Here is a 23,847-nt window from a genome sequence, read left to right as displayed (position 1 = left end):
GGCTGTCTTGGACCAGGGACAAGAGAATGGCTCAGCTCAGGCTCCGGCCCAAGGCGACGGTGCAAATAGATGCTGGCTGCGACCAGGAGCCCTGTGTTTGCTGTGCACTTTCTCCGCTGGATGAGGAGCCACTGCAGGGCAGGGCACCGGCCTTTCCCATTGCCCACGCGCAGTCTGTGCCTGTGTCCTTGCAGACTCGGCACAGCCAATGTAGCCCTGTGCCCACAAGGTGGCGCTCATGATCACTGCAAAACAATCAGCTCAGCTCATGGTTTTCTTTTCACATTAAAACTTTTGGAATAATTTCTGACTTCCAAGGTTGTTGAGAATAGGATACAGAGAGGTCCCGTGTATCCCACACTGAGTCTCCCCTGTGGCTAATGTCTTACAATTGTCTAGAACATTTGTCCCCACTGATGAACCAATGCTGATCCCAGGGTCCATTCAGTCTCCTGGGGCATCTCTGGGCTCTGACAGCTCCTCGGGCTTCCCTGGCTGCCGACGGCCTGGAGGAGTGTGTCGTAAGGTGTCTTCGAACGGGGTTTGTCCGGCGCATCCCTCGTGATTAGGCTGGGCTTGTGCTGTGGGGTGCGAAGCCCCCACAGGTGCAGTGGCCCCCTCACAAAGCCTATCAAGGGCGCAGGTGTCCCCGAGGCCCCACTGCTGGTGTTGGCCGTGGCCACCTGGCCAAGGTCAGCGCCATCCGCTTTCCTCTGGACAGTCACTTCCTTCCGTTTTCTATAATGCACTCCCTGGATCATGTGGGGTTTTTTTTTTTTTTTTTTTTTTTTTTTTTAAGGTTTCTCCCTTTTTTGGGGTGGGGTGGCAAGTCAGAAGTACAGTAGTTTCTAGGCCAGGGATTGAACCCGTGCTACGGCAGTGACAACACCAGATCCTTAACTCTTTGAGCCACCCGAGAACTCCTAAAGGTTTCATTTTTTAAGCCATTTCCTGTCATTTCTGGTTCAGCTGGGACAGCGGGGGTGAGAAGTGGGGGACAGGGGGTGCCTGTCACATGAGGTGAGAACAAAGTGGAGACATGCAGCCAGGAGTTCACAGAGTTTGGAGCCTAAGACAGTTCCTTGGGGTTCCTGCCTCTTCCCACCTCGCCAATGATCCAGGTAAAACCCCATCGGTGTCCTTGAAGGGGTCACAGGAAGGAGCGCCCAGGAGAGGGCAGCCAGGGACAGTAGTGTGAGAGGGGACTGGCCATCTGCCTTGCTGGCAGCCCCAGGATGCAGAGCACGAGCACGTGGCATCACACATGTGCCCCCCACGCCTGACCCGCAGGCTCCGCTGCTGAAAGGAGGGGATAGATGCAGAGAAGACCCCAAGGACAAGCCCTGAACCCATCCAGCGACCTCCTGGCTTCAATTCTACAGCTGATTCCTGTGGCTGCCTCCTGCCCCCCTGGGGCCCTGGTCACACGGCCTCCTTCGCGGCGCGTTCTGAGCCAGGCGCGCTGCAGCGCTAGTAACATCCTGGTTTTGAGCAAGTGTGTAGGAGGTGAACCCGGCGTTTCTCACCACGATAAAACCCTGTGTTTCTGCTTTTGTGGTGCACCCGCCTTTTTCTTCTTCTCTAAAACCATAAAAGGTGTCGAATCCCCCACTGCTCAGGCGGGCGCCTCCAGGGCTGGGCTCAGAGGCCCCAGCAGCGGCCCGCTCACCTGTGTGCAGGCTTCCAGGGGTTGCCTTATAAGGTGAAAAGCAGCTGTGGGTTCAGCCCCGGGCTCAGAGAGGAAGCCCTCAGTGTCACAAGAGGCCCTGCACAGATCTCTGCAGAAGGCCGGCCTCCCAGCGGCCGCCCAGCCCGCAGCCAGCTCGCTGCCGGCTATCTGCGACAACCAGGGGTTAGGGGGCAAGGTCAGTGGGGACATCTTACCTCCTGCCCAGCAGCTGACGCCAGAAGAGATGCTGGGGCCTCATCGCCAGCTGGGGCAGTGGGGAGGGGACAGGGGTGGGGGGCAGGGAGGGGGCTGGGCAGCAGAGGAAGGACAGGACTGTGACACCAGGGGACCAGAGAAGATGCAGTTTGGGCTTTCACATATGACAATACTTGTAATCGTCGGCTCCCTGCGACTATGGGCCAGGTCCTTACCAAGTGCCCAACACACAGTCTCTCCCTTGAGCCTCACACAGCTGAGCAGGCTACACTCCATAATTAGTCCCACTTTACAGATCAGGAAAACTGAGGCTCAGAGGAGGGCTGTAACTCATCTAGGGTGAGATAAGTAACTTATCTATCAGACAAGCAGCCAGTGGGAGAGACAAAACAGGCTTCCAGGAGTGGAAGGAACGCAGCTGTGCTGTTCGAATCTGCAGCCCCACCCCACCCCACCCGGCCCATGGCCACGGGTGGCTTCCAAGCCTCTCAACTGGTCCCATCTGAGATGTGCTGTAAGTGTGCCACTCAGAGTTGAGGCTTGAGTTTTGGTTTGGGGTTTTGGGTTTTTTTAAGTAAAAAAAAAAAAAATTTAAGGGAGTTCCCATCGTGGCACAGCAGAAACGAATCTGACTAGAACTAGGAGGCTGTGGGTTTGATCCCTGGCCTCGCTCAGTGGGTTAAGGATCTGGCGTTGCCATGAGCTGTGGTGCAGGTCACAGACTCAGATCCCGCGCGGCTGTGGCTGTGGCGTAGGCCGCCAGCTGGAGCTCCAGTTGGAGTCCTAGACTCGGAACCTCCACGTGCCGCAGGTGCAGCCCTAAAAAGCAAAATAATAACAAGCTGTAAAATATCTCAAACAGGAGTTCCTGTCATGGCACAGTGGTTAACGAATCCGACTAGGAACCATGAGGTTGCGGGTTCGGTCCCTGCCCTTGCTCAGTGGGTTAACGATCCGGCGTTGCCGTGAGCTGTGGTGTAGGTTGCAGACGCGGCTTGGATCCTGCATTGCTGTGGCTCTGGCATAGGCTGGGGGCTACAGCTCTGATTAGACCCCTAGCCTGGGAACCTCCATATGCCACGGGAGCGGCCCAAGAAATAGCAAAAAATAAGATAAAATAAAAATCTCAAACATTTTAACCTTCATTTTCAAATAATTGTAGATGCACGGGAAGTTGCGAAGACAGTACACAGAGGTCCCGGGTGCCCTTCCCTCAGTGTCACATGGTGACATCTTAGGCCACCATTGTCCTTTAACAAAACCAGGAAACCGCTGTGTGTGCGCGTGTGACTCGAGGTGCCTTCATCCCGCGTGTGGGTTCCTGCGACCTCCACCACCCCGACTCACAGACCGGCTGTGAGTGTCCGGCTGCTGCCTCCCTGTAATTACACAAGAGGTGACGGGTGGAAACGCTAACTTGGCTGCGCGGGTCAAACAACACGCGGCGTTAAGATGCATGTCGCCCATGTCTTTTCCCTTTGAAAACGCGCCGCTGGAGCCCTTCGAGTGGTGCAGGGCGCCTCGTCCCACCGGGCAGCGTGGGCTAGGACTTCAGACCCGCTCGGCCGTTAGGACAGGGGCCCTGCCCCCCCGAGCCTGGCTCCTCCGCAGCAGACTGGCCTTCAGAGTAAGTACAGCTGCTCCTGCGCCGAGTGCATGTGCTCAGCGCCGGTTGTGTGCCGGGCATTCCGCTAAGGGCTGGGGACACGGACGCAAAGGCGGTGGCAAAGGCGGGAAGCATGAACCGGCTCCCGCCCCCAGAGCCCGGGACCCGGAAGCAGAGGATCCCGGCATCCCACCCGCTTCCGGACGCCTCCCGCAAGTCCGAGGGAGGCAGACGGAAGGAAGGAAGAGGCCGTGGCGGGAAGACGAAGGGCCCGCATAGCCAGTTCCCGGCGGAGACTCAAAGGCTGGCCCCACTCCCCAGCGCCCCTCCCGCCGCGGGCCACCTGTCCTTCCATCCATCCCAGAGGCTCCCAGCACCAGCTGCCCCTTCGAGGCACCTGAAAAGCTTTTTCTTTTCTAAAGCCTTATGACAAAAATTTTCTAACAGGAGGAAAAGCAGACTAATAAAACCAACTTTACACCCACCACCTGCATATTACCCGTCATCCACATTTTGCCCTTTCTCCTGTTGTTCACGAGTGTGTTTGAAAGAAAGTCATCCTGATATCTTAGCCTTAAACAGGTCCGTCTGCATCCCTTCGTAAAAATGGCACCCTCCTGCCCAACCACAACGCCATTACCAACAATTCCTTTTTGGGCCATGCCCATGGCGTACCACAGTTCCAGAGCCGGGGATCGAACACGCACCACAGCAGGGACAAGGCCAGATCCTTAACCTGCTGCACCACCAGGGAACTCCCAACAATAATTCCTTAATATAATCTGGTCATCACGCTTTGGACTCTGATTAGAAATGCTGGGTCGTGGGCCTTGCCCCGGACCTGCTCAATCAGAATCTGCATTTTCCTAAGGTCCCCGAGAAATCTGCGGGCGCACTGGTCCACACGATGAAGTCCGAACCCAGGACCAAAGACCGTGACCGTACTTGCAAACAGTCACTGCTGATGTGCTCGGTTCGGATGCCGTCCAGCTGGCAGAGGGCGGCCCCAATTCAGTATGACTGGTGTCCTATTAAAAACGAGAGACCGACACGCATAAGGGGAGGGAGACGTGAGGAGGGAGAGAGCAGAGAGCCGTCCTAAGCCGAGGAGACAGGCCCCAAGCAGACTCTCTCGGCCTCGGAAGGACCAGCTCTGCCGAGAGCCGTCTCGAGTTCAGACTCCTGGCTCCCAGAGCTGAGACAGGACACAGTTCATTGTTTAAGGCACAGTTTGTGGGCCTGTGTAGCACCAGCCCCTGGACACCCAGCATCAGAGTTCCCCTGAGGGTTTTGTTTTGGCCACGCCAGTACCTGGGCCAGGGATCGAACCTGCACCACAGCAGTCACCTGAGTCCCTGCAGTGATATGCTGGGTCCTTAACCTAATGCACCACAAAGGAATTCCCCTCTGGGAATTTTGTTTTTTGTTTTTTTATGGCTGCACCCTTGACAAATGGAAGTTCGTGGGCCAGGGATGGTTTCCAGCCACAGCTGCAAACTACGCTGCAGGTGGACCAACACAGGATCCTTTAACCCACTGCGCCCAGATGGGGATCAAACACACGCCTCCACAGCAACCTGAGCCACGGCAGCAGGATTCCTAACCCACTTCACCACAGGGGGAACTCCCCTCTGTGGGTTTTTTAAAACTGCCCCCAGCAGAGCCCGCGCTGGAAAGTTCCTACATAACCGGTCTGGGATGGGGATTCGGGGGTGGGCATTTTTAACCCTCCTGAGGGGTTCCCAGCTGCAGCCCAGGCTGGAACCGCTGCTCCACTTTCCCCTTTAATCATCACAGCAGCCGGGGAACCCCCATCTGCTGCCTACCGTTTTGTGGGGAAGGGCTAGCCAGGTCTTTGCAGAGATAAATACCCAAACCAGGGCTGGAGCCCCGTAAGCAGGGGTTGTCAACGTGGGGTCCTGGACCAGTAGCTCAGCACCACCCAGGAGCTCCTGAGAAACTCAGATCCTCCCACCCCACGCAGACCTCCTGGATCAGAGACGCCGCAGTGGGGCCCGGCGAGCTGTGTTTGCCCCTCAGGTTGGAGAGCAGAGCCTCAGAGAGGCGTGGCCTCTGCGCACACGTGGTCCCGTAGCTGCCCCTGCACCAGCCGGTGGGGATGTGAAAGACCATCAGCACAACGAAGCAAAATCGCCAGCTGAAAACCGGGTATCTCCTCCCTGACCTGCTAACTGACACCTCCAAGTCTGGTTCCCAGTTTGCTAATTAATTTGCTGGCTGCAACATGCACACATGAACATGGTAACCATTGCAAACGGCCCAGGAGCAGGTGGAACTCTCACCGGGGTTCCCAGTCCTGCTCCCGAGGGGCTGCCGTGGCCAGAAGCTTCTGGTGGGTTTTCCCAGAGCTCTGCTATGAATCCATTTCACACCCATCTGTCTGTCTCCCTTAAACACGGACGCCAGAAGCTGATGCACTGCTACCCCTTCTTCCTCCTCCACCTTTTTTTTTTTTTTCAGGGCCACACCCTCAGCATATGGAGGTTCCCAGCCTAGGGGTTGAATCGGAGCCACAGCTGCCAGCCTACACCGCAGCTCACAGTAATGCCAGATCCTTAACCCACTGAGTAAGGCCAGGGATCAAACCTGTGTCCTCATGGATGTTCCTCAGGTTCGTTTTCCCTGAGCCACGACGGGAGCTCCCCTCCTCCACTTTACCACGGAGCCACACAAGCCTCGGATTTCATTGTATGCCACCACCTGGGAACACAGAACTCATTAAGCCAATCCCTACAGATGAGCTTTCCGAAAAAAGCTTCCCATCTTTTCTTTGTATGTGTGATGCTGCAGTGAACACCCTTGTGCATATACCTTTAACCAAGGGCCGAACACTGAGGTCTCTGGACTTGTAGATTTCACAGACGAAATAAAACACTCGGGGCTGGAGTTCCCATCATGGCGCAGCGGTTAACGAATCCGACTAGGAACCATGAGGTTGCGGGTTCGGTCCCTGCCCTCGCTCAGTGGGTTAACGATCCGGCGTTGCCGTAAGCTGTGGTGTCGGTCGCAGACTCGGCTCGGATCCCGCGTTGCTGTGGCTCTGGTGTAGGCCAGTGGCTATAGCTCCGATTCGACCCCTAGCCTGGGAACCTCCATATGCCGCAGGAAGCGGCCCAAGAAATGGCAAAAAGACAAAAAAAAAAAAAAAAAAAAAAAAAAAACACTCGGGGCTGAGTGACAGGAGGCCAGCTGCTTCTTGTTTACAGACTAAGAATGACCTTTTTTTAAAATGCCATTTATCATGACCTCTGTTTCATCAACTAATATCACTGGATTTTTTTTTTAAGGCAAAAAACCCCAGCATGCGTCGTTTTGCAGAAGCCTCGCGTTTCTCAGTTGCTAGAAACCTGCACTGACTTCATCCTGGACTCTGGTCTCCAGCACGACCCTTTGAGGAAGAAGGACCCAGCGGTATGGTCTCCAGCACGACCCTTTGAGGAAGAAGGACCCAGCGGTGCACTCGGGCACGCACCCACCAACATCCCAAGGGCATCATTTGCTCTCAGCGAGCCCCCCCCCCCCGCCTGCCCCCGACGTCCTGGCGTCTCAAGCACAGGGCGAGTCTTCAGCTCCATCCTATCAGTGAGATTCTCAGAGAAGGTAACTCCGAGCAGGGGCCTGATGAGATCTGCGGGGCAGCCGGGCAGCTGCTTGGTTTTCAAAGAAAGCTGCTGGCACCTATTCACCCACTTGAAGCTCTAGCTGCTGGAGCCAACTGCTCTGTAACTTGACCACTGGGTCCCTTTACCCAGGTGGTACGATGGCTAGAAAACATGACGGCCCCCCTGCATGCTGACCCCCGCCCCCGACTCCCCGAGAGCACCTGGACCCCGCCGACGCCTCCTAAACCAAGCGTATGGATAGCGGGCTGAGGGCAGCAGTCAATGTCACCTGCGAGCCAAAATGAGTTTCACCAGGTGACTCTTGAGCTCATGAAAGCCTGAGAAGCGCAGCCTAAATAGAGCTGAGCTGAGACCCAGACGGGCGCACCATCAGCTGGCGTGAATGTGGAGGTGGCGAGCTCTCAGAGAGCGGGCTGTGCGTCCCATCCGCCCTGTCTGTCTGGACACTGAGTAAGAGGCGCTGTCTCTATAGGCCTCAGTTTCACCGTCTGTGAAATGGGTAAGAATAAGAGCTGCCTCCCAGGAGTGTTAAATAAAGGGTTAAGTACACTCATGGACAAAGGCTCGCTGCTGAGTGCGTGGCATGGACTAGGAGCTCAAAACAGGTGAAAGGCTTTTCCCCTGCCTTGATGAAGGGATCAGACTCCCTCAGGGCCACTGTCCTCCTGGCCCTGACACCCCCAGAAGCCCGCAATGCTGGGCATCTTCAATTCAGGGGCTGTCAGGCTGCCCCAGGCAGGAGGTTAAACACGCAGATGCAGGGCGTGGTCCCAGAGAGGCTGACTCTGCAGGTCGGGAGTGACGCCCTGGGATGTCCCATCCTCTTCCTCAGCGTCCAGGTGGCCTGGTGCATGTAGTCTGCGAGCTCCCCGACCAACACGCACTCCTCGGAGTGTGGTCCTCGGGTACAGCATCCCCTGGGAGCTTGTTAGTAATGCAGACCTCGGGAGTTCCTGTCGTGGCGCAGCGGAAACAAATCTGACTAGGAACCATGAGGTTGCGTGTTCGAGCCCTGGCCTCACTCAGTGGGTTAAGGATCTGGCGTTGCCATGAGCTGTGGTGTATGTCACAGACAAAGCTCGCATCTGGCATTGCTGTGGCTGTGGTGTAGGCCGGCAGCAACAGCTCCGATTTGACCCCCAGCCTGGGAACCTCCATATGCCATGAGTGCGGCCCCCAAAAAGACCAAAAAAAAAAAAAAAAAGAAAGAAAGAAATGCAGAGTTTGGGCATCCACAGACTTGCCCTCAAACAAGACCCCCTGGAGACCAGGCATCATTCAAGGCTGTCCCTCAACCTGGCTCACTAACATCAAAACGCAGGGACAGTCAGCTGTGGCCTCTCAGGAGGGGGCCTCCCAGCCCACATACCTCCCCAGGACGGTGTGAGATACCACGCCCAGCGCTGAAGCCTGATTTTCCCGGAGTGGGTCTTGTATGATTTCCTGGGGCTCCTCTAACGAAGCGCCACAAACAGGATGTGTGTGGAGGCTGGATGGGTCCCCTCCGCGGGCCTGAGGGACAGTCCCAGGCCTCTCCCGCTTCTGGTGGCTGCCAGCGACCCCCAGTGTCAGGCACCCTGCAGACACATCCGTGCACCTGCCTCTGTCATCACGCGCAGCCTCTCAGGCCCCAACCCCATCTCTCATCAGGACCTGGTATTAGATTCAGGGCCCGCCCGAATCCAGTGTGAGCTCCTCAGCAGAGGCCTAACTACACCTGCAAAGCCCCTATTTCCAAATAAGGTCACATGCCCAGGGGCCAGGTGTGAGGCCTGGGAGCTGAATGGGGGGCAGTGCCATGCAGTCCCGCAGGTCTGCTCTGTGGCTCACACCTCTGAGTACTTAAGCCCCCTGCTCTGGAGGGTTTATATTAAGGCCCCATTCTCATCTGAGAGGAAGAAAGGCCACGGCCTCCTCTGAGAGATTTCAGTCCCTGAGAGCCACTGGGGGAGGCGCAGGCAGGTGGCAATGCCACCAAGACACTGAGGGCCCCAGAGGGGCTGCCAGGAGAGCTACGACCTCCCCTTCCCAAGGTGGGGGCGTGGCCTCGAGAGCCTGCAAGTTTCTCAGCGACACCCAAGGGAGGCCACCAGGGACCAACCCAGCTCCAAATAAAGGGATGTTCACGCAGTGGGGCTTTGGGGAACATCTAACATGGACAGTAAAGGATCTGGCAGTTGGTTTGAGGGACCCACTGACTGTGAGTGTCCCCAGGCCTTGGGGCTGCCTCATGCACTGGAGGTCAACTGACACACATGCTAGGACGGCACAGGCTGTTGAATCCAGATGGTAGCTGAGTTGAGAGATCCAACTTTTCACCACTTGTGGTGTAGACCAACAGCTCTTGGCCAGGCTGTACGTGGGACTCTCATGGGCAAATTACCCGGGTCCTGATGCCCAGGCTAAGGGCGCCAGCTCTGGGAGACAGGATCAGGCACCTGAGGTTCCAGGGCTCAGCAGTCCTCAGGACCACAGGTGTGCCACCCTCAGTGGTCGCGGTGCTGCCTGTGGCTTCACCTGAGGACGTGGGGCCTTGGGCACCCGGAGGCATCTTTGAGAACTGCAGGGGGAGGTGGCGGCCCAGGGGGCCTCCTGCCTGAAGCTGCAGCAGCGTCTCCAGCCCATGGGCCCTGCAGCCCTCGTCCTAACCCCTAACCTTCCAGCCCCGGCTCCTACAGAACCTTTGCCTCCACAGCCCCGCCTCATTATAGGGGCTACTCTGTCTGTGCTGTTGGGTCTGTGCTGGCCAGGAGGGGACCTGGCAGCCCCTCTGCTCCCAGCCAGGGACACCCAGCCCCACGTGGGGCTCCTCCATGAGCTTGTCCTCGTTCTGGGCCCACCCCCACCCGAGCCTGGCCTGACTCCCTCCTTGCTGCCCCGTGGGCTGAGCCCCTCCTGCCAGGTCAGACCCCATCACGTGCAGAGGCTTCTCCCCATCTGCTCCCTCCACCCGCAGCCATCACAGGCTCCCACCCAGCCTCTAAGACATCCAATCCCAGAGTTCCCGTCGTGGCGCAGTGGTTAATGAATCTGACTGGGAACCCTGAGGTTGCGGGTTCGATCCCTGGCCTCACTCAGTGGGTTAAGGATCCGGCGTTGCCGTGAGCTGTGGTGTAGGTTGCAGGCGCAGCTCAGATCCCGCGTTGCTGTGGCTCTGGTGGTAGGCTGGCGGCTACAGCTCCGATTAGACCCCTAGCCTGGGAACCTCCATGTGCCACGGGTGCAGCCCTAGAAAAGGTAAAAAGACCAAAAAAAAAACCCAAACAAACAAAAAACACATCCAATTCCAACCAGGCATCTGCTTCCCACCTCTGTCTGAACTGGCAGAGGTCAACTTGGCATCTAGCTCAGGATCATCAGGTGGGCGGGTCCCCACATCCAGAGAAGGGATTCCAGATGCAGGTGGCCACATGACCCAGGAACTCTCGGTTCGTCTCCCGCCCCGAGTCCCGCCCCAGCGGCAGCCAACACCCTCCCTCAGCGGAGCCCCGGCCCCCCCATCCCTCCCTCCCCGCATCTCTCCAGCCCTTCCCTGTATAAACGTAACCTGCTTCCCTGACCAGAGCCCTGAAGACCTGAGAGGTGCCAACCCAGCAATGCTGCCATCCATGCTGCTTGGAGGGCGGAGGAGGACCTGCCTCTGTTACTACGTCTCCAACCTGCGGCTCCAAGGGAAGGGCTTCAGCACCTTTACCACCTCGCTTTCCGAGTGACTGCTGAGCATCTCCAGCTTTACGTAAAGATGAAGTCCAAGGAATTGCTGACTCTTCGCCCAGGAGAACCTAAGGCGGGCCCCTCCCGACCAGCCAGTGGCCCCCCGACCACGCTTCGGGAGCCGTGTCTTAGAGGCGCCCCCTCAGTGATTAGCCCTGCTCCCCCTCGCCCCTCCCCCCAGCCCGTCCTGGGACGGGAAATGACAACAGCGGCGGGTGGGCAGGTCCCCCCCAGCAGCCTGTGTACAGAGAGGCATCTTAACCCCGGCTTGGGGGAGCGTTCTCCCCTCCTGCATGTCCCCAAACTCTGTCCTCGCCTCTGCAGCCACACGGCTCTGCCTCGTCTTTTGTTCAGCCTCGCCAGCCAAGCCAGGGGCATGGGCAGATTCCAGGCAAAGCCCCTCGGAGAGCACAGTCCGCACCCACCAGTCCTGCAGGGACACGAGGCTGCCCGCACTGTCCAGAACCTCCAGCTCAGGAGAGCCATGCAACACCCAGGGCGGGACGAGTGGCCGGAGCTCAGCACTCGCGGTGGAGACGAAAGCCTCCGAGAACCACGGTCCGGACTCGGAGTTCCTGATGCTGTGTTAGGAGCCGCCCGCCCCTCCTCAGAGACGACGATAATCCCAGCCCCCGGGCGGCCCACACGGTGGGCGACACGGAGACAGGGCTGCGCTAGGAACCACCCAGGGGCACATGCCAGGCTCAGAGACCCATGGTCCCCTCTCTGATGTCGTCTGTGCCCCTTGCTCTTGACCCAGTAATTCTCTGACTGCTTGTAGGAATCTTGCAGGGAGCTCAACCCCCGGCTGCACAGGCGAGAGAACTGGTGCTCAGAAAGGTCCAGGAACTTGCCCAACGTCACACGGCTAGAAAGGGCATGGCCAGGGCTGGCACACGGGCGCCCAGCTCTAAGCAGAGCCCACTGCTTGTCTGGCCACCCAGGAACCGACCAAAAGACTCTCCCGACAAAGCTCTGTTCTTTGAGCGAATACAGGCTTGTCATTTTAAAAGGTATTAACACCAAGCACAGAAACCGTGCTCACGACCTGCCAGGCACTGTTCTGCGCCCTTCGGCGGCCGCCATTCATGGGCCATTCCCACCCCCCCTCCCGGTGGTAGGTTCCAGTATTCCACCTGAGGACACCGGGCTCGGGAAGGTTAACCCGCAGCCTCGAAATCCCACAGGGAGGTGGGAGCTGGGATGGCACTCGGGCGCCTGCGGCGGAATCAATGAACTTAGCTGCCACCCTCTGCGGCAGAGCACAGAAGGAACAAGGAACAAGTGCATTTGGCTCATGGACAGGATCAAAATTGAGGTTTTTTTTTTTGTTGTTGTTGTTGTTGTTTTGGTCTTTTAGGGCCACACTGGTGGCATATAGCGGTTCCCAGGCTAGGGGTCCAATCGGCCTACACCAGAGCCCCAGCAATGCAGGATCCGAGCTGTGTCTGTGACCTACACCACAGCTCACAGCAACGCCAGATTCTTAACCCACTGAGCAAGGCCAGGAATCGAACCCACGTCCTCATGGATACTACTGGGATTTGCTAACTGCTGAGCCACAACAAGAACTCCCCAAACTGAATTTAAGGGCAAAACCCCCTTGGCGTGTGACAACGCCCAGCTCTTGTGACACACCTGCCATCAACCAGAAGGCAGAGCCTCGGGGTAAAGAGGCACAGCCGAGGAGCCAGGCTCCGCAGATTCACTAGCTGTGTGCCCTGCGCCAGCTCTTTAGCTGGCCTCAGTTTCCCCATCTGTAAAACGGGGATGGCAGTACCTCACCTCCTGAACTATGGGCTCTAGATGAGGGGTTCTCAGAACAGCGCCATGCTTGGAAGTGCTAACAGAGGGACACCGGCTTATTCCTGCTTATCTGCTCAAAGCCACAATCGCAGCAAACCGCCCCACCAGCACCTCGGTGCTCCTGAAAGCCGACGTGACCCTGCAGGGGAGAACACAGCCCCGGGTCCGAGCCGCCCAGGCTGACTGAGTGACACCCACGTGTGGCCCGTGGGGGCTTATGACAGATGACTATGACTTTGGAAAAAGTCGAGAGTGGCAGCTGTGTCTGGGGATAACGTCTCTCATTTCAACACCAAAGCCCTGGACAGGGCCTCCTTCGAAGGAAAATCGTTGTGGGCCCGCCCTCTGTTCACACAGTGAGCTGGAGGGTCCTCCACAAAATGTGTGTTAGGTTTTGCCAAGCCCCACCCAGGCTCGTGGGTCTCTTGTGTGGAGTAAGTAAAATGGCAGCTCCTGGTCCAAGACCAACTCCCAGGGGCTCAGTGCCCTCCCGCGCCCACCCTGCCCCACCCTGCGATCCTGAGACGCCAGCGGTTAACGACAGTGGCCCAGCGCCAGCACGTGATGAGCAGAGTTTCACTCCATCCTCTGTGCCCCTCCGAGTGAGGCAGAGACTATTGGCACCCTATTCCAGATGGGAAAACGGACTCTCAGAGAGTCCGGGGACTCGCCCCGGGTCACTGTGGGGTGGGGGATGGGACGCCCCAGCCCTTGTTCTACCCATTCTGCCTTCCTGCTCCTCGGCCTGCACCGTTTGGGATCCTGGGCTTGTGGCTGCAGAGTTTCTGACAACCACATCCGGGCCACTCTCGCTCCCTTGCTCCCGCATCCACAGCTCCCGCCGGCCAGGAGGAGAAGCTGGGAAACCTGGACAGACCCCGCTCTGCAAGCCAACGAGCCAGAACTGGGACAAAGAAACACACACATGTCACCGACGTGCAAATTTATGGGTGCTCTGGGCTGCGGGGCTGCATTTTTGGCACTGTGACCTTTTGCCCACTCACTCCCTTCTGAGTCTCTCATTCACGGGCACGACCAGGACAGTCACTGGGAGACGGATGCCCGCAGTGACCTTTCCAGGAAAGAAGGGCCCGTCGCCTCTGCATCCCTGAGAGGAATCCCCTTGAGTGGCTGAGGACCTTGGTACCCTTTCTGGGGCGTCCTCCACGGCCGCTCTCGACCTTCTATGTTCTGGAGTCTGGCTTCCGGCTTCCCTTGCCCAGGCGAGGCCCTGCTCTGGGCACCCCAGCCGCTTCCTGGCTGCAGTGGTGGAAGGAGAGGCGGGGGAGGGTTCGGGCCATCGTGTCATCGGGAGGGATGTCAGAGCCAAGGGTCAGGAGTGGGGAGGAAGCCACCTGCCTGAGCAGCTGCTGGAAACCGTGGCTGGGACTCCGAGAACGCGATCTCGTGGCTAAAGCAACATCATGGCTGTGCATTCGGGGGACAGAATCTTAAAGCCAACTGACTTGTTCCTTGTCAAAGTGACGGACCTACCTTCCCGAAACAAAAAGCAAGACATCACACACACACCCATTGTGCCTCGGGGCTGGCGGGGGGGTCCCGCAAGACCACGCCCACATTCACAGACCCGCTGGAAGAACTGGTGGGTTTCAGTAGCGTTACTGCCACAGTGAAGATGTGTTTACAGTGACGGAGTCAGGACACGCGGCCAGGTCTTACAGGAAAGGCCCACGGCTGGATACGATCGTCTGAAAGTCCTGTGTCTCCTCAGAATCCCTCTTGGAGCCTTAACCCCCAAATGGGATGGCATTTAGAGATGGGCCTTTCGGGGTCCACATGGAACGGGAAGATCTGAACTCATGGCAGAGATGAGAACAGGATTCGGCTAGTTCCTCGGTTGATTAAACAAAGCAATCGACACCTAAGGACAGACGTGCAGACGCGGTTCTGAGCTGCCCATGGTGCTTTGCGGCCCCGTTCCCGGCACTGGCGATGGGGCCCCTCACCCGGACCAGGCGAAGAGAAAGTTCTCCTTGCTCTGACCTGGTCCAGACACCCCTCTGCGCCGCCATGCAGTGTGGGGACCCCTTTGGGGCACCGGGCTGCCCTGCTCGGCCCTCACCCCACTCCTCCCCTGGGCCACGGGCTCTGTCTGCAGGCACCCAGCAGCACAGAACTGAAAGGCGTTTGCTCCCAGCGCCCACCCCACCCCCGGGCTCCCCGCTAGACATCCTGCCCTGGGAGTGCCTCTGCCTTCATTTTATTCAGTCCTCCTGGACTTTTTCTGTCTATTCTCGTTTCCCAGCCTGTGGCTGCCCCTGATGTGGTTCTGGGAAGACTTTTGAAATACCTTCTCTTTGCGTGGGAAGAGCACCTTTCTGGCCAGGTCTGGCTGGCTGGCTCACAACTCTTTTGGTTGCAGGTAACACAAACCCAGGGCTGGCTCTGTGAGCACAGTCACAGGGCCCGGCCTAGGAGCGCCCCCATCAGTTTCATGCTGTTGTCGCCACCTTAAAATTCTTACAAATGGTGGAACAGGGGGCCCCACGGTTTCCTTCGCACTAAGCCCCCAGCATTACGTGGCGGGTCCTGCATAAAGCCATTCTAGAAACTTCAGTTACCAAAGGAGATTTACTGGAAGGTCAAGGGGGCGTCTCAGAGACCCCAAAGACGAGAATGTGGTTGGGCCTCAGCGCACTGGAAGCAGAGCCTGGAAAACCAGGAGGTTTCCTTCCCTTTCTCTCCCCGCCTCCCCCTCGAGCTCCGCTTCCTGCACCCCACCTCACTGGCTCTCTGAGCAAGACGGCTCGGCTGCTGGCCCCACCCAGGATTTCGCCTCCTCCGCTCCAGAACCGGCCTGATGGAGTTTCATGGGGCAGAGATGCTGATTGGCCCAGCAGGGTCAAGTGTGCAGCCGTGGTGCGCTCCGTTCCGGCCCAGGGGGCAGGGTCCCACCCACACTGGCTTCCAGAAAGCAGAAAACAAGAGTCAGCAGTTGGCAAGAAACAAATCTGCCCTGAAACTTCCCGTGACATGCAGTCACCAGCCCCCTGGCTGCAGCGGCCCGGAATTTATGGCTTCACCACCTCGTGCTCACTCTCCCATAAACTTCCCTTCTAGGCAGCAGCGCCTCAAAACCCCTTTGGTGATGGATTAGTTGACCTTTGACCTTAAGTCCATTTCCCGCTGAGCTATTGATCTGAGCAAATCCTATCTCCTCACGCCCTTTCCCTTCTTCTCCAATTTAAAAATAAACCAAACTGAAAGAAACAAACACAGCTCCACAAAGAGGCTGGGTGAACAATACAGAGATCTGTGAGATGGCTGGTCTGGGAAGAAGCTACACACACACACACACACACACACACACACACACACACACACACACACACGAACGTGCGTTTTCTAAGACTCTGTAAACGAGCTATGTATCTTCAGCATCTGTCCCTCGTGACTCACAGCAAAGCATCTCTGGGGCGCCTTCAGAGTTCTGTGCGGGACAGAGAGCAGCCGCCCCAAAGGAAGCGGATCAGACTCTGGGAGATCAATCTTCTCCGCTTCCTTCCTCTGAGATGATTACGAGGAAAGCGCTCGGCGGCCCCGCCGGGAACAAAGGGCCTGTGTGCGGCGAGCGGCCCCCACCCGACCCCTCATGCATTATGAATTGTGACCTCATGATCATTTCATGAAGCTTTCCACGGCCTGACGCCGCTGCGGCCCATCCACAGGCTGCACCCTGCAGAGCCCCCCAGGCCCCTTCAGGCTGCGGGCCCCCGTCGCTGGGGACCGCTAAACCCCAGCCATCAATGTCCACCAGGCCTAGCTGATGCCACCCTGGCCACAGGGTCCCTTCTCCACGAGGCTCTTCCACCTTCCCCCGACAAGCTTGCCCACCCCCATCTGAGGGGGTCCAGACCCACAGCTCCGGGTACCCTAAGAGGGTGACGAGCACAGGCGCGGGGCAGACAGAGGAGCAGCTCCAGATCCGCCCAGGGCCTCCTTTCCAGCTGCCCCCCACCCCCGGGACCGTTCCTTCCAGGCTCCCTGCCTTGCCTCTGCTCTGCAAGGGGGGTGACAATAGTGCTGAGCTCCCAGGGTGGCCAAGGTCCAAGGTGATCACATGTGTGAGGTGCTGGGCAGGGCGCCTGGGCCACTGTGAGCAGGGGACGGCCTCCAGCCGGCCCAGGAGAAGTGAAAACGTGCAGCCCTCGGTCCCTTCCTCCCCCCGCTCCTCCTCCCCACCTTCTTTCTCTTGACCTGTCTTGGCGTTTTCCATTTGCTCGTTAATGCCCTCCCCACCCCGGGTGAGGGGGTGTATGCTCAGGACTGGGCGGAGAGCAGTCTGCGGAGGGTACCATGGGGCAGAGAGTGGCCAGAACTCATTCTAGGAAGCAGGGAGGTGGCTGCAGGCAGGACCCCCAGCCCCAGGGCATGCCCCCCTGTCCCATCAAACGTCACTTACAAAACACAAATGTAAAGATAAAATGATTAAGGAGTTCCCGTTGTGACTCAGTGGAAACAAATTTGACTAGTACCCAAGAGGACGCAGGTTCTATCCCTGGCCTCGCTCAGTGGGTTAAGGATCCAGCATTGCCGTGAGCTGTGGTGCAGGTCACAGATGTGGCTTAGATCCCACATTGCTATGGCTGTGGTGTAGGCTGGCAGCTACAGCTCCAATTTGACTCCTAGCCTGGGAACCTAGGGTGGGTTCAGCCCTAAAAGGACAAAAGAAAAAAAAGAAAAAAAAAAACCCACAAATATAAAGATAAAATTATTAAGGAGTTTCTATTGTGGCTCGGCAGAAAAGAATGTGACTACCATCCATGAGGACACAGGTTCGATCCCTGCCTTGCTCCGTGGGTTAAGGATCTGGCGTTGCTGTGGCTGTGGTGTAGGCCAGCTATAGCATCAATTCAACCTCTAGCCTGAGAACTTCCATATGCCGCAGGTGCAACCCTAAAAAGACAGGGGGAAAAAAAAAGATAAAATTATTAAGAATTTCAAGAAGGCGCCCACAGAGCAATAAATCTCAGGCCAGGCCGGTCCAAGCACAGGGCCGTGTGCCCGGGAGGCCAGCCTGACTGCACTGACGAATCTGATTCACCCAGCAGCCTGGTTCCCTGATTCAAGAAAGTCATTCCCCGCAGAGACCCTTTCTAATCATGTGGGAGTGTCTGCTCACGCTGTGCAGAAACCTACATCATAAGCAGCAATTCCACTCCTAGTGTACACCCCACAGGAACGCCTACACGGGGGAGGACTGTGCCAGAATGTTCTCAGCCGCACTGCTCACAAGAGCCCACGCTGGAAATGCAACACCCCACTGACTGTCCATCGAGTGCGGCGTGCTTCACCAAAAGCGCTCATTCCAGGTAAGGGAACCCACACAGAAGAAAGAGGGACCTCCGAGTACACGCGACAGCAGGGCTGGATTTCAGACGTCACGCTGAGTGATGGAAACCAGACAAAGAAAGCACAGTGTGCGGGTCCACAGATAAAAGCAGGACACGGAATTCCCACGTCCTGAGGCGGAGGGTGGTTTCTGAGTATCCTCAACTTTCTGTAATGAACAAATATTACTTTTATATGCAGAAAAATACACATAATAATTAATTCTTGGAGTTCCCACTGTGGCTCAGCGGGTTAAGAGCCCAACTAGTATCCATGAGGATGCAGGTTCCATCCCTGGCCTCGCTCAGGAGGTTGAGGATCCGGCGTGGCTGTGAGCTGTGGTGCAGGTCACAGATGGGGCTCGGATCTGGCCTTGCTGTGGCGTAGGCCAGGCTAGCAGCTGCAGCTCTGATTCAACCCCTAGCCTGGGAACTTCCACATGGCACGGTGCCACCCTAAAAAGAAAAAAAAAAATTGTGTAGCTAAGAATAAATCACTAGCCTCTGCTGTTTTACAAAGCCCGAGATGCTGTTCCAAGCACATGACAGGTATCACCTCATTGAATCCTCACAACAAACCATCAGGCAAACACTGTTTATTGCTCCCACTTTCCAGATAAAACAAACTGAGGCCCAGAGAGGTCACACCATACAACAAGGGTTTTGACCGCAAGTAGTGCAGCCACATTCTTTGTGCTCCTAAACCTGGTTTCCTCTGTGCCTGGAAGAAAGCCTTATTATTACAGGGGGTAAAGCTCTCTTACCAGCAGCCCTTTTATTTATAGATGTAATGATAAATCTAAAAATAGGGACAGGGAGTTCCCATCGTGGCGCAGTGGTTAACAAATCTGACTAGGAACCGTGAGGTTGCGGGTTCGATCCCTAGCCTTGATCAGTGGGTTAAGGATCCGGCGTTGCCAGGAGCTGTGGTGTAGGTCACAGACGCGGCTCGGATCCCATGTGGCTGTGGCTGTGGCTCTGGCGTAGGCTGGCAGCTACAGCTCCAATTGGACCCCTAGCCTGGGAACCGCCATATGCTGCAGGAGCAGCCCTGGAAAAGGCAAAAAGACTAAAATAAATAAATAAATAAAAATAAAAATAGAGACAGGAATGGTTTTCTCCCCGCCCAGCAAAGTAAATGAATCTGAAATCAACCGCAGTTGGCTAAGAGACTTGTGTAATAACATGCAAATACTGATGACTGAGTCAAGAGGCGGCATAGAGAACTGATGAAGAGCGAGAGGGCAAATCTGCAAGAAGAAAATGCATATATCCGCCGCGAAAGAAGCCCCAGAACACAACATTCAAAGACCCTACCATGTTCGCATCAAGGCGATGAGCTTCTGCGGCTATTTTTTACCTTGTTCTGAATTTTCCATAACATGGTTATAGTTCTTTGAGGATGGAAAATGCCACACACACTTAGGAACCAGGAAAAGCACCAACGAAGCTCCTCACAGACCAGGAAGGCCCTTACAGACTCGCGAGTCCAACCCAGCCCGGAGTTTACTAGCTGGCTGCCAGCAGGCCTCCTCTGCCTGAAGAATGTTTCACTTGGCCGAATCCTTGTCTAAACAAATATTCATGGCTTTCTGTCATCATAAAGCAGAGGGATTGCACATCAAAACGCATCTCACTCGGAACAGGTGTCTTTCCAAGACTCAGCCATTCCACGTGGAGGACGGATTCCACAGCGATGCGTTCGCGTGTAAACCAAAAGCCAGGGGTGAAGGTGTTGGCGACGGCTCTCCTATGGTTCGCCCCACTCACGGAACCACGCAAAGGCCCATCACAGGGAATGACGGAATCTACCATGGTCCTTTCACAGCGTGAAATACAGCACAGACACGGAGCAAGAAGGGTTTACAAGTGGGCCCCACACTATGTCTCAATTTGAGACATAATGCGGGGCAAAGAAGCCAGACACAGAAGTATACCCTGGATGTCCAGTGGTCACCTCTGGGCACAGGGCATGGGGGGGACACTGAGGCAGTGACGGTGAGGGTTGGGGGGGAAGTGGGATTTGGGGCAGATGTGCTTTGTGTCTGGGTGTGGGTGCTGAACCCTGGGTTCAGTTTTCAAAAATCCATCTAGCTGTACATTTCTGAATACCTCTTGGGGGCAGGAATGTCGTGTGTCCATAAAAAAAAAAAAAAAAAAAACTTTAAAATGACAAAAGTGAGTATGAGAAAAATCTTAACATTAAAAAAAAAAAAATCCAGGCATTCTTGTTGTGGCTCAGTGGTAACAAACCGGACTAGTATACACAAGGATGAGAGTTCAATCCCTGGCCTCACTCCGTGGGTTAAGGATCTGGCTCATGAGCTGTGGTGTAGACCAAAGATGCGGCTTGAATCCAGCGTTGCCGTGGCTGTGATGTAGGCTGGCAGCTACATGTAGCTCCGATTTGACCCCAAGGCTGTGAACTTCCATGTGCCAAAGGTATGGCTGTAAAAGACAAAACGCCAAAAATCCAAAGTTGTGATTTCTCCTACAAAATCAGCAGCTCTAGAAACTCAAAGCCTCATGCCCACGTGGTAAGGCAGGGGTCTCCCAGGCTCACTCAGCCTGGCACAACCTCACTCTCTGCTTCACCTGGCCCCTGGCCCCTGTAAGCACTGTGTCTGCAGTCTCTCACTCCTGAGGCTCAGAGAGAGCAAGTGGCCTGCCTGAGGCCACACAGCAAGGCAGTTCTCAATTTTTCTCTCAATTTTTCTCTCCTGATATAGGAGTCCTGACTCTCTCAGAAGGCCTAAGCCAAGTGGTGACTGTTCTGGAAGCAGGAACAATCTGGGGGACCTGTGAGCCTGGATGAGGTGTCCCATCATCCAGTCATCACGGGGACACAGAAATGGGGTACCTTGGATGCAGACCCTCCCCCACCTGTATCCTCTTATTGCAACCAATTCCATAGGCCAACTTCCAGGAGCAAGGGAAGTGGGGCTTAAAACCTCCTCCCTACCAGATGCCCGAGAGTCCAGCCCCAAAGGGTCCATCCCCCCCATCCTTTCTCCTCCTCCCTGGACAGGTGCTGCTCGGCTACCATCAGTCCTTGGCCCTCAGCCTGGAAGGAGCAGCTGGGGGCAAGCGTTCCAAGGTGGGGACCAGACACCTAAGATCCAGGGGCGGGGAAGACACCGGTCCTCTCCGGGCACCCCACTGTGCACTTTCTGTGTTAGGGGAGGTCCTTGTCCTCCAGAAAGGGCACAGGATGGATGGAGACCAGGCCGGAGCAAACCACACAGGTGGGAAGAAGGTTCAAGTCGCTTAACCTCACTAAGCGTCTGTTCCCTCCTCTGCAAAGTGGGGCCACCAACACGAGTGCTGTCGCAGGAGGACTGTGCAGACTGAGGAAGTCAGCTCGAGCCTGAGGACGGAGCCCGGCATGCAGCAGGTGTCCAATAAATGCCAGTGGGGGAGGAGGGGCTGGCCCGGCCTGGGGACTCTCACCAACAGGCTTACCGGCTGAGACCCCCTAAAACCGAGTTCCCGTACCAAGTTCACGAGGAGTCTCTCTCTCTCAAACTTGAATCTCCTTCTCAGCCCGTTGACCTTAATCCTGTGCTTGCGGAACACTCATCAACCCGAGTCAGGTGACTGAATGCGTGGCTGCCGATAACATCATCAATGCGCTCAAACTGCCCCTAGAGACATCACCATCACCTGCAAACTCAGGTGGTTTCTCCAGGGCAGGATGGGCCCACAGACCTCCCCCCAGCCATGGACTAAATCATAAACCAGAGGCATCCTGACCCCTGAAACTCTGATTTTAAATTCACAGGAATGTCACAAGCTGATGAACCCCGGCTTCTTCGCTCTTCCCCTTTAAAACACCCCAACTCAAAGACCAAGGTGGAGTGGGTCTGAGGCTCATCTCCCACTCCCTCGCTTGGTGCCCTGCAATTAACCCCTCCTCTGCATCCAACTCTGGCTGCCCAAGCTTGGCTTTCTGCGCCCTGGGGCACGCGAGCCCTTTGCGGGGTTACAAGTATTGTAACACTGGCAGCCGGCTTTGCTGCGTGCCTACCTGGTGGAAGCCATTCCCCGGCCTGTAATAAGGATCTCAGTGTCTCCAGCACCTAGAACAGGGTCTGCACACAGATGAGACTCAGTAATTACTTGGTGACGGAACCAATGAATGAATGAAGCTTTTGAGGCCAGTTCAATGCCGCTCTGAAGCCTCCGAGAGGACCCTGCCCTGGGTCCTGTGCCCCTTACACGCCCCACTAGAGTGCTCTCTCTCCCCGCCAATGCCTAGCACCAGGCGTGGACTCAGCCCGTATCTGCAGGAAGGAACAGATGAATGGAATGAGGAACCCAGGGAAGAAACCCACATGCTGAGCCTCTGGCTTCCTCCCTCCCCTCCAGGCCCCTCTTCCCGGCTCCCCACCTGGTACAGGATACAGAGAAAACAGGCAGGTCATCCCTGCCCGTCGGCGGATGGGGATTATTCCAGCTCAGAAGGGCGGTCTAAAAAGCGGACCGGACCAGCTCTTGCCTACGTCCGAACAGGCGGGGCAGCCTGGGGAGACAGCGACCGATAAGCTATCAGCAAAGGATTCATTATCCTTACGCAAGAGGCTACCTGAGGCCTCCATTCCTGAACCTCGGGCTGCGGGTGGGGTCCTTGCAAGAGGTCTGCAATCCATCAGTGAACAGAAACTTAAAACGGTTCCAATACATGGTCGCTATTTCACAAATTGATAGGAAGGAAGTTTTAAGGAATACAAAACATGCGCCTTTACCATTGGTGTCTTAAATCTGCAGTGGCCTTCTGTCCTTGGGCCTCTTCTGACTCATGAGAGGTAGAAAGCACGGGTGGGGGGCTCCAGCCTCGAGGCCACTCACCCCGCTCTCCCGAGACGCCGCTCCCCAGCTCCGCAGGCGTGAACCCCGGCGGCCATATTGGCACCTTGCAAGTCCGCAGCTCTGGTTGGAGGTGATTGGACCAGGGGTGGTCACCTGACTCGAGCTGGGCCAATCAGATCCTTCCCCTGAGCTTCAGCCTCCACCGTGCGGTGTCCTGGATTTGAGGTTCCAATTTCAGGTGCTGGAGGTCTCTGTCCTCCACGCGGGTAGAGGAGAGTAAGCAGGTTGGCGGTGACAGAGGATGGAGAAGGACTATTACTAGGGTCTCTGATGGCCTTCCATCTGGTTCTGACGCACTCCTGAGGCATCGCTGCCCTTGGTCAGCAGGAGTCAACCATGATCTTTCAATAAATTACACCCTTTTCTCCTTATGTTCTCCCAGGTGGCTCCCAACAACTCTTAAGTACAAACTTTCCATTGCACGAAGCAGGGGGCTTGTTTTCAAAAGGATTCGGAGCTAATGGTCTAGGCCGCATGGAAACCCAAACTTCTGTAATTAAAATAATTGTCTGTTAAAGCAACATCAGAGGAGGTCTGGCTTCTCTCCACAGTAGGATTCTTGAAAAACAAACTGGGAAAGGGCATATTTATCCTTCCTTCTAAAGACAATGTTTTATTAGCGCCCTTGTTTTGAGAAAAAAAGCCAACCAGCGGCTTCCTTTAATTGGGTAGATGTCCCTAATAAGACCTCAAGAGCAGCTGTGCCCTAGCTCCTTCCCATCTGCCAGGAGATCTTATTACTGGTCCGCGGTGCTTTTGTTTGAGAAGAATGGGACCCTCTAATAGAAATCTCGGAAGAGGTGGTGAAGCAGGGACTGGCGACCAGACAGACGTAGGAGGCGGGTGAACTGTGGTGGTTCATGGTTTACTGTGGGTCTATGGAGAAAATTCTCAGGCTAGGGGCTGCTGTGAAATGAGGGGCTGGTGTCACCCACAGGCTCCATGGTGGGCAGCCGTGAGCCAAAGCCTGAG

The 23,847-nt window shown here is 56.2% G+C and overlaps 1 protein-coding gene across 1 annotated transcript in view; it reads right to left on the bottom strand.

The window, feature by feature from the left end:
• TLDC1 (TBC/LysM-associated domain containing 1) overlaps positions 1-22,920 on the bottom strand; it is a 56,959-nt gene extending 34,039 nt beyond the window's left edge. Inside the window, exon 1 of the transcript XR_002344468.1 lies at positions 22,752-22,920. The gene's annotated coding sequence lies outside the window, so the exon portion shown is untranslated. The remainder of the gene's footprint in view (positions 1-22,751) is intronic.

Source organism: Sus scrofa, chromosome 6 (assembly GCF_000003025.6).
Source record: "Sus scrofa isolate TJ Tabasco breed Duroc chromosome 6, Sscrofa11.1, whole genome shotgun sequence".
Taxonomy (NCBI): Eukaryota; Metazoa; Chordata; class Mammalia; order Artiodactyla; family Suidae; genus Sus; species Sus scrofa.
This window is presented reverse-complemented; position numbering and strand designations above follow the sequence as displayed.